The sequence below is a fragment of the Vigna unguiculata genome, chromosome 3, assembly GCF_004118075.2.
Source record: "Vigna unguiculata cultivar IT97K-499-35 chromosome 3, ASM411807v1, whole genome shotgun sequence".
NCBI classification, from domain to species: Eukaryota; Viridiplantae; Streptophyta; class Magnoliopsida; order Fabales; family Fabaceae; genus Vigna; species Vigna unguiculata.
In genome coordinates, this window is record NC_040281.1 from 18927673 (window position 1) to 18942478 (window position 14806).

At 31.4% G+C, this 14806-nt stretch overlaps 1 long non-coding RNA gene across 1 annotated transcript; it reads right to left on the reverse strand.

Moving 5' to 3' along the window:
- Positions 1-946: 946 nt before the first annotated feature.
- Positions 947-1911, reverse strand: LOC114175164. The gene is made up of 3 exons (XR_003602806.1): positions 1656-1911; positions 1425-1485; positions 947-1298 (listed from the first exon to the last, which is right to left on the reverse strand). It is a non-coding gene; the product is annotated as an uncharacterized LOC114175164 (long non-coding RNA).
- Between the last annotated feature and the right edge of the window lie 12895 nt (positions 1912-14806).

Here is a 14806-nt window from a genome sequence, read left to right on the forward strand (position 1 = left end):
GATCGAATGCAAATGAAACCACTGATCATTTGTAAAATTAATAAATATTTTGGTTATTATAAAATTTTAGTAATGTGTAATTTTTTAGCTTTTATATAATTATTTGAATTTTATTTAGTTGTTATTTGATACTTTAATTTGAGATTTATACTATTATAATATTTTTCTTAATATTTGACATCATGAAAATCAAAAAGAGTATGTTATTTTAATATTGAATATTTTGATAGTATCATGATTCCGTTGGTGTGATTTTTAAATTTTTTTTATAAAAAATATTTAATTGATATATGGAACAATAAAAAAATGGGTATGGGTATGGGTATAAGAAAATACCCGTTACCCGGTGGGGATGGGGATGGGTCAAAAGTTGTATACCCGTTGGGTTTGGGGATGAGGATGGGGATGGGGATGAATTTTTATTATGGGGATGAGGATGGGATCATGATACCCGTACCCACCCCGCCCCGTTGCCATCCCTAGCTGTAATGAGAAATTGTTGGTTGCAAAGGGATTATAAAAAATATTAATATCATAGTGGAGGGACGAAACCATAGCTTAATTAGAACTTGTCCTACCTGCGGTCATCATATCAAATGCTAATATCAAGTTCTTTTTTTTTACTACTGTAAACAAGAATCACCGTTTTGTATATAAACATGTTATGTATATATATCATTATCCTTTTGGTTGGTTTTTATCTAGTTTAATTCATTTCTTCTTCTTTTTTTGTATATTTTGATTTGTTAGGGAGGTGGAATTTATGACTTATCAGGACTTCCTGCTGGTGTGAAGTTTGATCCTACAGACCAAGAGATTCTTGAACGTTTGGAAGCAAAAGTGTGATATGATATTCATAATTTAAAATGTTTATTTAACTAGTAAATGAGCTTTCTAGCCCTGTGCAAGCACTTAATAACAATTTAGATAGCCTATCATTAAATGCATTTGATCTGCAGGACTTGCTTTGTTAAACCCGGGCATCACAATAATAACTATTTCCATAGAATAATCGGTAACAACCATGATTACCTTCAGCGATGTTTCCAAATGGGAATGAGGTTTGTTTCATTGTTAAATTTGAATTCATCGGAAACAATCCTGTACACAATGAACCAGAGGAAAATGGTAAACCCAAAACAAATGATAAAGCAAGCTATCAGGCAATGAATCTCATAGTGACAAGACCTGTCTAAATGATTTCTAAACTTGGGATCATATTATAGGTTTCTCAATTCTAACAAGGTGATGTGAGAATGAAACAGAACCCGCACTCTCTTCTTTAACAATGATCCTCCCTGCCACAATTAAGTCACGATTAAACCATGTCTTCCACAAACCACCTATATAGCTACGAGTTTAAATTGAGCAAACACAAAACTTAAATATTTTTGAACCGGAAAACCGGACCAACCTTACCTTACCCTTGTCAAAGGATGTACCATAACAAGAAATGATTAATAAATATCGAAAAAATAAGAAACCCTGTAAACACAAAACAAGATTATCAAACCCTGACCTCTTCATTAACTAACCAAATAAAAATTTCAAAGGATGTACCAAAACAAGATTATATGCAGTGGTCTGAAGTAAAGTGAGAGCCGAGATTTATAGAGTTCTTGAACAAAAATTTAAAGTTTATGGATTAAACTTACTAGGGGGACTGTCGATTCCGATTTGGGAATGCGAGAGTGAGCCTCAGATAGTGACTCCATGTGTGAGAGTGAACCTGAGAAATTTCCAATTAATGAATGAATGTTTGAAAATACCATCTTAAGAGAATCAGTTTCAAGTGTAGAATGGGCTTAAAGGAAGTGTTGAATTTCGTAGTGAATGAATTTCAAAGCGAATGAAGTTCAAACGGTTGTTTCGAGAATTTTGAAAGGGGTTTGGAAGTTCAATGTGCTGGGAATAGGGTGATTTTGGAAAAGCGGGAATGTACTTTGAAAACAAAAAGAAAGAGCGGCACAAAAATTAAAAATTAGGAAAAGATTTTAGAATGAAAAAAAAAAATTATTAAAAAATGATTTTTAAATGACATAATTTTGAAGAATCGTGATCTTTTTGTGGGGCATCCATATGTGGTCTTTATTAAGACATCTGAAACACTTAATATCATTAATGTGAGTGTGTGGATGACATTTTTTCTGGTTTTTCCTTTTCTTTAAAATTTTTAGAAGACTTCATTTATTTGTTTGCTCTCCTTCTTGTAATCCTTCTTTACTTAAGAGATAAAATGGTTAATTTTAAAACTTTTACCCAAATTTTGCTACTCTACCATTTTGCAAAATTTTATCAAGTCATTTAGATTATGGTAGGGCAACAATTACACTATATCTTTTATTTTAAGACTTAGAGTACTAAGAAACTTAGAAATTGTGGTGTCTTCATGCTCCGTAATCCTAGCTCTCATCTTGTATAATTTCATCGTTTGCCTATACTCTTATACTCTTATGTTGTTTTGGTGGAGTCTTTGGAGCTTATCCATTAGCTCACTATTGTAGTAGGAGGGAATGTAACTCCTTCTAAAGGAACTTTTTAGGTCTTTCCATTATTTGACTTAAAGAGCATTGTTTATTCTCCTTTCCTTTTCTAGGCTTGTCGACCCATACATAGCATTTTTTTGGAAACTTTGGGTAGTTAAGGGTACCTTCATGTCCTTACTTACTAGGTGACACTAGGTGGCATCAAAACTCCACCTGCAATTCCCAATCTAAGTATGTTTCTACATCTCCCTTTCCATAGAAGTAAGGGAAGTCTACTATATTCTCTCTTGGTTACCTATGGATATGTTCTCTCCTAGATCTTCTAGGTGGTGGAGGAGGATGTTGAAAAAATTGACTTAAAAACTTTGGTCTTTCAAAGAAATTCCAAAGAAGAAGTAGATAGCAAGCCTATTGAGTTCTCTTCAAGGGAATGATGACTTAGGCCCAACCATAGGCCCAATCAAAGGCCTAGTCATTAGAAGCATGCTTAAGAGGATATAAGAAAAGATGGATCTTCAAGAGTCCAATGGACTTAATGGGCTTCAAATGCTTTTCTCATAGGATGAGCTTCCTAATATTCCATTAGTGTAGATTTAAATTGGGCCAAGTGTTTAGGCCAATATTTTAATAAATTGTAAAATTCTAGAAAGTAGATTGTATCATAACTCACCTAGCTTTTGAAATTTGATCCATTAAAGCCCAACTTCAAAAGCAAAGGTCGAGACACTTGCTAGCTTGTTCCATGCATTGAACATTTAGCACATGGTGCAAATGTGGGAAGCGTTATCTGCTATGTGGCTATTGAACCGAGAATTGTGGATCTAGGAGGTTAGGCCTAGATTTAGGTGCCCTTTTTTCAACTAGAATGTGTTGCATTTGCATTCCATTTCGATGCTAATTTGGCTTGCAATTGGAGCTTACCTTCTACTATAAATGAAGGTCTCCATCTGATGAATCCACTCTAGGTCCAATCCATGGCCCACATGCACCTCAAAGCCCAAGCCCAATCAAAGGCCCAATAACAATATACATGCACAAGGCCATAATGTGCAACCACTGATTAAAACCTAAAATGAACATCAATATTGTATGTGTTATTCCCTAAAACCTAGTCATAGGGGATGTAGCTCAAGACAATGAAGTCTCTGCATTTTCTTAGGAGGAAGTTTATAAGCACTAGGTGTAAGGCTCAAATCGGGAAGGTTCCTTACGCTGAACTACAATATTTTGTTTTAAAAGATAATATATTTTGTTTTATTTTAATTTTAAAATTATGTGGGGGATTGTTGAAAATATTTTAATATAATTTAAAAAATATATAATTAAAATATTATCCTACATTTACTAATATTTTTATGGACTTTTAATTTCATGGCTAAATGTTATTTATGGTTAACGACTATATTTTTATTACGGATTAATTCTTATTTAATTAGACTTATTATAATTGACTCTTGTGTCTCCCTTCTCTACCTATAAACACCACGTAGGTGCATAGGATAGGGGAAGACACAAAAAACATTAGAGTTATCTCAAAAGTGTTATTCTTTTTTTTTTCTATATTATCTCTTGAAACAATGGTATTTATAAGGTTCAGATATCTTTCACTACACTTGATTGATATGACAGATTGTTGTATATTTGGAGATAAACGCATATAATTTTGTTTTACCCTACGCAATAGAGACATTTCCTCTCTAAGAACAAGAACAATATATATGTGCCTCATCCCAAGATATTTCTACTATGTCTTCATTTATATTTTTGTCCTATATTATTATTATTATTTGTTGAAATTGATGAATATTCTATTTTTTATATCTTATAATTATCATTATTTATTTTGATTAATATTTCCCAAACACTTTAATCATGAATTGTTCACAATATACACTTTCTACCAAACACAGTTATTTCATTAATTACTCGTATATGTTCATAACGTTACTTTATTATTTAATCATTCAAAATTTCGATTACGCCTTCTTCATGAGCATCCCTTCGAGCATCTTCACTATCTTCCTTATTTTCATAAACCAATCATTACAATATCATCTTCAACTACATAATTCTTCTCCATTCACAAGTTAAAGTTTTGTTTAATTAAAAAAAAATCATCAATAGGCATCTTGGAACGTTTGTTTTCAAGTGTGATCATTCGTGAATTTATCTGCTTTGAATGCTTCTTTGTGTCATTTAAATTCTTGTTGAATGATTGAGTAATAAAGGAATAATAGAAATATGGGTGATTGATTAAAGAACTACTTTTGGTAGACGGTGTATGTATTTTTGTTTTTTCTTTTCCTAGACCTATGTAATTTGATTTCTTTTATATATATATTCATGATATATAAAATTATTAATTGTTTAGAACTAAAAATTAAGGATAACGTACATATATATTCTAATCTCTTAATTTGTTGTATATTTTAATTTGAATAGACCAAATTGTCCAAGAAACGTCGAATTTTAAAATTGAAAAAGATATCTGGTTAAAGTTACATATTATTTGTATTGGGTGAAGGCAATTGAAAAGTTGTAATTTGAATTGGTTTGGTATAGAAAACAGGCCACATATAGATTGATTGTAAGGGTATGAGAAAGCACAGATTTGGCATATGATGAATTGCAGGCATGATGTTGGTTTCCATAAAATAAGGTGTCAAGAAGTGCAATCGAATAAGGGCATGATTTGGCAGGAATGGTAATAACATGTCTAGTTGATAGGGGTACATTTTTTCCTCCTCCTATGAAACACACCATTATCTCCAACCCTTTTAACCACTCTTCTAAAATACTTCCATCACCGACTTTGGTATTCGGTGCACGTCCCTTCACACCCTTCTTCCTATTAAACACACTTTTAAATTTCTAGGTAACCACACTTTTCAAAATACTCAAATTCTCATCTTATTGGGAATTTTTTTAATAAAAATACACTCCACAAAGGTAATCAAAATGAGTTATGAATCAATCATATAAAATACCATTAACCTAAAACATTAAATTATATTATATTTTAATAACAATACAATTTTATTACTTTTACTAAATATAAAATTTTCCATTTATCTTAAGTTCTTAAGAGTCTGCCCTAAAAAGATTCTCCATGATTTTTATAAATACGTCTATGAAAAGAAAAAAAAATTATAAATTATACTTTGCAAAAATTTCTAGTATTTTTTTTTTAATTTTTTACTTTAAATTTTGGTAATAAAATATGCACCTATCCGACCCAATACTAATAAATTATGGTCCACTCAACATTATTGGCCTAAAGTGGCTAAATAAGTACCCTTTAATACTATATATCAACAAAATATATGATTAATATGGTTAAACGATATATTATTGTTATTTTATTAGATATACACAAGTTTTTATTATTTGTTGATATTTGTTGATACACTTGATTTTATAACAGATTTCATTGTCTTAAAAAGTCTATAAATACACATGGTATTTTCTCATTGAGTAGTACATCACAATTCGGACTCACTTATCCACTCTTATAGATCCTAAAGTATTCTTGCTGACTTGAGCGTGAGAAAATCTTTTGTAGGAGGATTTTCATTCTCTTTTCCAACCATCAAGAGTATTTAGGTCACTATTTGGATCTTGTAGAACCCCGACACAGTTCTAGAGGCACCGCAATCCACCCCATTGGTGTAGTTCTAAGGGGGATCGTAGTCCTCCCCACCGACGTAGTTCCTGATGGCCATGCTCTTAATAAGCTTGACTTCAATGTGTTGAATGGATGAAGCATGTTAATGTAATGGCACGAAAGTAAAGAAATAAAAAAGGTCTGAATGTGTATGGTTCGACTATGGTGAGAAACCAAGGGAGAGGTGAGATTAAATCCTAAGGAAGAAAGCTAGATTGATCTAGAAAATGATACTAATCTAGAGAGAACTTGAAGACAAGTGTATGGCTCAAATTTGGCAGCATTTTTATAGTAATCTCATAGTTAAAAGTACATGTAGTAGAGGCCTTTATTTATGGGCCAAGAAACCCTAGAGGGAGGGTGAAATGGGCCAAGAAACCCTAGTTAATCATATACTACTTGGCCGAAAATACAAGACTCAGGAGAAACCTATTATACTTATTTACAATATGCATTGGCTCAAGAAAATGAGAGCTTGAGCCACCCATCTCAGATTAAGCGTGTGCACAAAAACCAAGAGGGATGGTGAATTGGATTCTTAATAAGATTTTTTATTTTAAAATTTTCCCTTTTAATATCAAAGTTTAATTAAAAATCTTTTCTTTATTATAATAATCACAATAAAATAAAGCGGGTGGGGAAGAGAAATTTGGACAAGGTATTTATACTGGTTATAACACTGTCGTTGATGCGATCAAATTAATACTACTTATCTGTAACAACTTCAGTATTGTTAAGAAAGTAGGCAACAAAATAGAATGGGTAAAGTAACCCAAAGTCGTATCCCAACAAACACGAAATTGATTTCTAACAAATTAGTTCTTATAATAACTATACACAAGGGGTTAGTCAAATAGAAAAAATAACCAGAGAATAAAATTGGTGAAAGATAAAAGATATAAAAATAATGAGAAAGAAAATAGATTGATTCCCCTGCTTTTTCAAAATAGATCCATCATCGGTTATCTAAAGATTATTGCTCAATTAACTATTGTTATACATTTGCAAATTAATCAATGTAAATTCTCAATTAATTTGTTTGTGTTCTCACTATTAACCAAAGTACATTCTCAATTAAAAGTAATAAATTTGTAGATTAGTCATAGTAAATTTAACCAAAGTACATTCTCAATTAAATATTACTATGCCTAATCATGTCTGTTCTTCTACCTCTAAAATCAAGCAAAAAACTAATTAACCAAAGTACATTCTTGATTAATTCTAGTTAAAGTTTTCACCTCTAATCAAAGTACATTTTCAATCATTGACAAAAACCTATTCAATCACATGAAACTTTCTAAATTTAATCAAAGTAAAATCTCAATTACATTTAAGAACCCTTCAACTCATGTCATTAGCATGCATATAGATTTAAACACTTCGTTGATTGGCTAGCATGTAAAAATCATTACTTTTTATGTGGTTCAAAGACAAAAGACATAAATGAATGAAAACCACAATAATAATAAAAAGAACAAAGAAATTATTTCATTTAAACCTCAAAATCCATAATAAAATTACAATGGAACCAACCCAAGAAGTTTAGCATTTCATGGAATGCAAAAGTAAAAATAAAATAAGAAAGGGTGGAAATAGAGAACGAAATTAGGCCCCCCTAAGGGTTCCTAAACTTCGAAGTTTCGAGCTTCTCCTTTTTGCTTCCCCTTGGTCTCTTTATATAGGACTTAGACTGAGCTTTTTGTAGTTGAAATCTCTCAAATGTCTTTCAAAATAAAGATAAAGATAAATATTATTTTCCTTTATAGTGATTATGAATATTTAAAAATATTTGGAGAGATATAGTCAGTTTTAAAACTATTTGGCAAACATAGTTGGTTGATAATTTCTGGTATAATTAGATAAATTAATTACTTAAAGATATCTAATAAATTATCACCAACTAATATTTGCATTATTTTCTCAAATTAGCCCTTTGCAATCTCCTCCTATTATATTTTAAATAATTCAATATATTCAAGATTTGTTTGTTGTGGAGATCTAAAAAAATTTAAGAAGATCTTATACTTAAAAATATTTGGTGGTTATTATCTTTTGATATTTTATGATATAATTAAATAAGATAATTATTTAAAAACATCAAATAAAATATCTACTAATTTAACTATTTTAAATAACATACACATATTACAAGACTTAAACAACTAAGCTCTTAAGTATTTAATGTATCTCTTGAATCCAAGCTCCATGCATTCTTTAAGTCTTCAACATCTCTCAATGAAACATCATTAAGTCTTCCACATTTCTCCATAGGTCATCATCATCATCAAAACTCCTTATTGAAGCAAAATGTCCATCTTCTTCTTTTGTCAACAATCTCCTCCTTTTTTATGATGATAAAAATTTGTTGAAGACTTGTGATATGTCATGTCTTTAATCAACAACTTAAGAGAGAAAAGTAGTTTATCAATGAGAGAAATAAATAACTTTCTCCCTCTTTTTAAAACACAAGGTATTACATGACATCAATAAACACATATCTTTCCTTTAAAGAGGTACCAGCTATCACAAGATATGAACACAAATATATCTCCCCCTTTTTTATCATAATAAAAAATGAATTATTTAGACAAAGCCCCATAAATCAAATAACTTAATAAAATAGAAATCCCTTTAAATTAAGACTTGCATATCTATCCCCTTTTTTTATGGTAAAAAAGTAGTTTAAGAGATAAACTCCCCCTACATGTAATATATATTCCCCTATTTTATAAAAACAAAACATTTCAAGAACAAATACTCCTCTTAAATCAAAGACTCCCCCTAAATCTAAGAAAGACTCTAAAGTTTATAGAAAACACGAGTTTATTTAATTAAGGGAAGATTACTAAAAAAAATATTTTTCTAATTTCCGTTTATGAAGGCCATTAATTTAAATGTTTGAAAAACATATACAAACGATCAAAAATTTAAATTTTCATATTGAACTTGACAGGATAATCAATTATGACTATAGATAATCAATTAATAGTTCATCATTTTTTTTCTAAAAAATTTCAAGAACATCAGATAATCAATTATTTTTCATAGTTTAAGATACATTACTAACATTCAATATGCCTAAATCTTTTATAAGAATATACCAGGATACCATAGAAACGTTCTTGAATTTGAACTTAACCTCCAAAAAAAAATTGGTCCCCAAAAACTTATCTTGGCCCTTTGAGATTAGAGACATGTTACTTTATAATAGGAATCCAAGCATATCTTCCATTTGGAACATCAAAATGTTTAATTCTACATTTGTTAGAAGTATCTCCCTTTTGCATACAATAGAAACATGTAACACAATTTATATGCCTAGAATGAGTTTTTCCTTTCTTTTATTTTTATTCTTGGGAGCTTGCTTATTTTTATGAAAATCCTTTCTCTTAAACATTGGTTTTTCAAAACTTTTATTTTTTGTTACATCTTCAAGTTTTTTTTTCTAGAATGTTAATATCAAACATATAATTTTTGCAAGATGCATATTCAACATTTTCAGTCTCTTTATTTTCAAAAATTGAAATTTTATTTTTCAAAATTTCTTCTTCTTTTTAGAGATTTTATGAGCAACATCTAATTTATTGGATTTATGAAGTAGTTGTTGAAATGTGTTATATAAGGAATCATGATCATTGTCATTACTATAAGAGCTTATCTCATTGTCAAAAGAGTCATGGTCAACAATCAAACACAAATTTCTACAAGAGCTTACCTTACTGTTAGAAGAGTCACGACTAACAATCAAACATAGATTTGCTTCCTCATCAGATTCACTAGAGTTGGATGAGCTTGAAAAAGAACTTGAAGAAGAACTTGAATCGTTGTCCTCCCATTTCTTTTTCTTGAAAAACTTTTTTCCCTTCTTCTCTTTGCTCTTTTTAGTATTTGAGCAGTCTACTTTTACGTGACCTGTTTCACCACACCCATAGCAATTGTAATTTGAAACAAAGTTTTGGTTGTCATTTTTATACCTTTTGTGATGTCCTTTGTTTTTACCCTTCATAAACTTTGTGAACTTCTTTATCATGAGACTCATATTCTCATCATCAAAGTCATCTTCTTCTTTGGGGCCTTTGCTTTTGACGACCTTAGAAGGCAATATTTTTCTTTCTTCCTTTGTCATCTTCTTCTTCGTTTCATCTGCCCAATTCAAGCCAGTGCTCCCTTAACTTTCCAAAGAGAGCCACCATACCATGGACATTGTTGCAAGGTTTTGTGACTCCGTAATGGTTGTCACCTTTGGCTGCCAAGTCCTGTTCAAAGATTTAAGAACTTTTATATTCAATTCATCAGTGTCAAAAGCTTTATGTAACCAAGTAAGATGGTTGACGATGTGTATGAACCTCGCCCTGCTGCATGTGAAGCATTTCGTATTCTTGGAACAAAAAGTTCTTCCAAGAAAGTTTCAGATCATCTGTTCCTTCATGGGTTACTCTTAAAATTTCCTACATCTCTTAAGCATTTTTACAAACAGATATCCTATAAAACTCATCAAAGGTTAAAGCAGATGAAATAATATTTCTAGCCCTAACATCATATATATAAATGTTTATTTTTTAAGCAAGAGTTGGAAAAAGTTCCATTCATAAAATGAAACCTATTGATTTTTTAAATATGATTTTGATGTGCCTTTAGGGAGACAAAAGGATTGATGGGATGGCGCAATCCCTTAAACTTTGCATCAAAAAAAAATTCTTATGCAACTAAGATATGCATTTAGAGAGAGTAAAGGATTTGTTCAGCTTATGCTACCAATGTTGATTCTCCTATCAAGGCAATGACATTAAAAAACACCTTTCTTCTTTAAAGATACATAAGATTTCAACGAAAAGATAGAGCCTTTAATATTCTTGAGGATGGATCCAATGAGGGATTCAAGATCACATCAAGAGGAATATTGATCACATGAAGATCTATAGTTATTTTATCAGACTAGTTAATTTATATTTTTGTCTCTTTTGGTGCTATTTTTTCAGACTTCAGTGGGAGACACATACCCTACTATGGATGTCTCAATCATTGTACTATTCTAACTTTTATTTTCCACAGTGTAGTGTGGAGCATTTACCTTATTTACTCTAAATTATTTATCCAAATGGAAACTCAAAGTGCATATAGGGTTGATCAACATTCTATATCATGTACATTGTTTCATTCATTATAATAGCTGCAAAATGAATTGTGCTTTGTCTAGTGCTTTGTTCCAACCTGTAGCAATCATTCACAGTTTGGATGAGTGAAATCTTTCTCGAGATGATCTCAGTCTTGGAAGGTAAAATTTGAATACTAGAGATTAGAGAATCACTTTGCAACATTTAGATGCATGTCATATGAATCTGTTTGCTGATAAAAAATTCTAGTGAATGTTTTGCAGTTTGATTGGTGCAGTTGTAATCGTGATTAGTGGGGAAAATCGAAAGAGGAGTACGTGTTTACATCGTTAAGGGAAACTAAGGTCTGCATCATCATGAAATTCCAGAAAGAAAAAGAATGAGTTGGGAGTGACAGGCCATCTCCAAACGATGTAATTGGTTTAAGTGGTGGAAGAAAAACAATTTAGAATTAGAATAGAAACTTTATTAGAAGAGTTGCGTGACAAACTTGTAATGTTGTCTTTTTTTTATACTTGAGCATGGTCCTCTTATGTAGTTTTGTTAAGTTTAATGAAATACAATGTTTGTTAATTTTTTATAGTATTATTATTTTTTATATATTTCAAATTTCCATTATTAATAAAATTAATAATTTATGAAATTATCAATATATTGGATAATAATAAATTATAAAATATTTGAATTATGACATTTGATAATAGTGGCAGTTGTAAATGTCGTAATATAATGTGAATTGTGATATTTTTAAATGATGCTATTTTTAATATATTTAATTTTCATCTAATGAATTACGACGATTTTAACTGTCGTAATTTACTCTCGAAAAGCGTCACTTTATAGAATGTAAAAAATGACGGTTGTTGCGACACGAATTACAACGATTTACAAAACCGCCACAAAAACAAATTGTGGCAGTTAAAATCACCACATTTTTCCAAAATAATCACCACAATTTACATTGTTTTTTGCAGTTTAGGCTAATTTTTTAGGCCACTGCTTTCCATTAGAATAGATTTAAATTGGGCCAATTGTTAAGGCCATGGTTTACATTAGAATAGATTTAAATTGGGCCAATTGTTTAGTCCATGCTTTGAAAATAAATTGTAAGAAAAATTCCTAGAAGTAGTTTGGAACACTTTTTCACCTAGCTTTTGAAATTGGATCCAACCAAGCCCAATTTCAAAAGTCTAGGCCGAGAATGTGTCTAAGCTTAGCTATGAGTTGCACATTTAGCATATGTGCTTAATGAGGAAAGTGTGACATGCCACATGGCAAGTGATCCATGAAATGTAGATTTAAAAAATTAGATCTAGATCTAGATCTAACATTTGCATTTAATTTCCTATAGCATTTAGCTTGCATTTTAGGAGTTGCTTTCTACTATAAATGAGACACTCCACCCCGCTTGTAATCACTCTTGAATGAATGCAAAGTTATGTTGGGATCATTGATGAGTTAGTATTTTTCCTTATTCCACTGCCTTTTGTGCCTATCTTGATAGTGGTTCAGTGATAAATTGTTGTTCTTAGTGCATTTTCGTCAGTTGGGCTTAAGTGGGCCATTGTTCAGAATTTTGGCTAATTTTAAATTACTGGGCCTAATTTTCATTAATAACTATTTTAAGATATTTTTTGGGAGGCAATTTTGGAGCTTAGACGTTAATTTAAAGATGAAGAGAGTTTCCACATCATTTCCACATCATTTTCATGTTATTCAAGTGATTGGGCTAACATTTTAGGCCCACAGTGACATTTTTGTAAATATGTAGTGGCAACGTGATTTGACTACATCTTAAGTAGGTAGCTAGGTTTTTTTTTTGCTCTCTTCTTCTTCTCCTTCGCAGCCTCCACTTCGTTTTGGGTGTTTTTCTAAAACTTGTACACCTTCGTTTTTCTTTTACAAATTGGTGATTTTACAGATTTCATTTTTCATCTATTTTCAATTCAAATTTCGTTGGTTTGTTTCCTTTCATCCACTCTTTCACTTTCAATGCATTTTCGTTTCTGTTTGAGATATTTTTCGAATACTATGACCAGGTAAACTCGATTGCATTGATTCCTTGACGAAATTGAAATGAAACCATGAAATTGTTGGTCGTTTTTAGGTTGTGTTCGAATTTGTATCTTTCAGGTTGCGTTTTCATGATAAAATACGTTTTTGATGCATGTTTAATCTCAAATTTGTGTTTTGTGCACATTAATGGCTCGTATTCATGCTTAATGTTTATGGGTTTTGTCACAGCTTGCTTAAATTTGTGGGTGTTAGCTGCCTGAAATTTGTTGTGCTTAATGACATAATGAATCCATGGTAATTTTCGCTTAGTTGATTAACCTAGGGTTCGTGAGAGCAAAATCGAATAAAACAAGTAATTTGGTAATCAATGATTGGTGGAATTTCAATTGAATCAAGGAATCATTGTGTTTTATATAACTATTAAATTTCTCTGCAATTTTGCGAATTAAATTTTGTGTGAATCCATCAAAACCCCTTTTTGGTGTTGTGTTTGAATTTGGAAATTAAGCTTTGGATGAAAATATTGGTCGTTGGAAGATGACTCGGTTCAACTATCACATACTACATTTAATCTGTTCTATTTGATCGAGTACGACCTCGATTAATCACTCCATAAACCCTGCCCTTTAAGAGTCAGCTTTAGCTAGAGCTTTCTCTAGCCTTCCTCCTCTAAGTTGGTTGAACCTCTTAGAGTTCTCACCATTACCATTCAATACTACATCATCCAAGCTTCCTTAAACACTTGCTTCTGTGCCTACTCATCCATCGAGACTCCTTCCATCAATCACGTCCAAGGAGCCTTATCACATGAAGTTTGATCACATCTCTAAAGAAGAGTTTTGCTATGTTGCTTGCATCATCTACTTTGTGGCATGGTATAAAATGTGCCATTTTGCTAAAACAATCCACTACGACAAAAATAGAATTAAATACCCTATGGGTCTTGGGTAGACCAAGGATGAAATCCATGCTAATATCTTACCAAGGGGTTGAAACAACTGGCAAAGGGGTATATAAACCATGAGGCCTAGTCGTAGACTTAGCTTGTAAACATGTAATGCATCTATCACAATGTCTTTGGACTTCCTTTCTCATATGGGACAAAAGAATTTGTCTTGAAGTATGCTTAGAGTTTTTTCAACTCCAAAATTGCCCATGACCCCCTTTCTCAAGTGTCTCCTGCGTTAGGAGTTTTCTATGACATCCTTGGGGTACCCAAAATTTTCCTTCTTTAAACAAAAGTCCTTACAAACATATAACCCTCCTCGTGCTCTCTTTTGGTAACTAGCAAAGATGAAAGAGAAGTCAAAGTCTTGTTCATACAATTTAGATATGTGATCAAATCCAAGAACCTGAGCTCCTAAGACAAAGCATCAACAACAACATTACTTGAAAAATTTCATCCATTTTGCATGTCACTTATTCAACTTGTGTTGGCCATTCAAATATTTAAGCGACTCATGGTCAATATGAATGATAAACTCCTTCGACACTAAGTAGTGTTCCCAAGTTTGAAGGGCACGCAC